We start from the raw sequence: 1207 nt of genomic DNA, 5'->3' as shown, positions 1-1207 counted from the left end.
TATGAATTTTGTTGTTAATTCGTAGTCAACTTGCTCCTAGTTTATAATCTGTCTCAAACTATTTAGTGATAAATTTCATCCACCGCTAATTCTTTTTTTTAATAGTGTATGCTTCGAGGTCGACGATCGTACAATACAATGCTTCTCTAAAATAATAATAATATGTTTTCAAAAATTATATCGAAAGTGCTCAATAAAAACATTTTATTGATCATGAGTTCAATTAAAATATGTCGTAGTTCAAATAATTTTTTGAAAAATTTAAGCGGATATTGATGTATTCCGCATTCTAATAATAAATAAAATACTTCTTATTATAGAACAAAGTAATTGAGTTTCCCAACTATCATTTAAGGTGTGACAGGATCAAGAATATGATTATGGATATTGGGTGTTTGTTTTCTTGGATCAAACATGACTGATTCGTGTTGGAGGAAGAAAATAGGGTGGAGAGATAGAAAGAGATGTGGGAAAATTTCATGGAAATGTGTGTCTTGAAAATAGGTAAGGAAAATGGGTTAAATCTTTTTGATTAGGATAGATAGAGAGGTCAGGCATGGGTCATTTTTTTAGAAATTGGGTTAATTTGGATTGATTTTCGTCAAAGTAGGAACACGGTAACAAGTTTTGTAACGCTGAGGGCATGAACAATCACATAATATAACGAAAGGTAAAGTCAACTAATAAATGAAAGTTGAGGGGTATTTTTGACCCTTTTTCCAATAAATTATAGTAATTGATCTTGCTTCTAAAACATTTTTCCGGATCCTTGATATTTTGCTTCGTTTAAAACTGGAAGATTTTAGAAACAAAACAAAATGCAGATTTTATTTTTTAAAAGAAAAATTTAACAACGCCGTTGCCGGGGATCGAACCCGGGTCACCCGCGTGACAGGCGGGAATACTTACCACTATACTACAACGACTTGCTTGTTCATACTCGTCTAGGTTTTAATATATAATTATATACTAGTTGTAAATATTTTGGATTGACTAACGTGCTTTTAAGCAATTTTGCAGTATTTATATAAAATAATAAAGTGTTTCAAATCAAAATAATAAAAATAAGTTAAAATCATAAATTAAGTTTCCTAATTCATTGATTTTGACTTATAAGCTCAGCCAAATACGCTCTCAAAAGTTAGAATTTTTCATTCGTGATTAATGGTGGAGCCAGGATTTTAACTAAGGTGGTTTAAAATCTGAA

General features: G+C 30.5%; 1 non-coding gene across 1 annotated transcript; it reads right to left on the bottom strand.

Moving 5' to 3' along the window:
• Positions 1-854: 854 nt before the first annotated feature.
• On the bottom strand, positions 855-926 carry TRNAD-GUC (transfer RNA aspartic acid (anticodon GUC)). Its single transcript has one exon. It is a non-coding gene; the product is annotated as a tRNA-Asp (tRNA).
• Positions 927-1207: the final 281 nt, after the last annotated feature.

Source organism: Solanum dulcamara, chromosome 8, assembly GCF_947179165.1.
Source record: "Solanum dulcamara chromosome 8, daSolDulc1.2, whole genome shotgun sequence".
NCBI lineage: Eukaryota > Viridiplantae > Streptophyta > Magnoliopsida > Solanales > Solanaceae > Solanum > Solanum dulcamara.
Note: the sequence above shows the minus strand (reverse complement) of the source record. Positions and strands in the feature narration are given on the sequence as shown.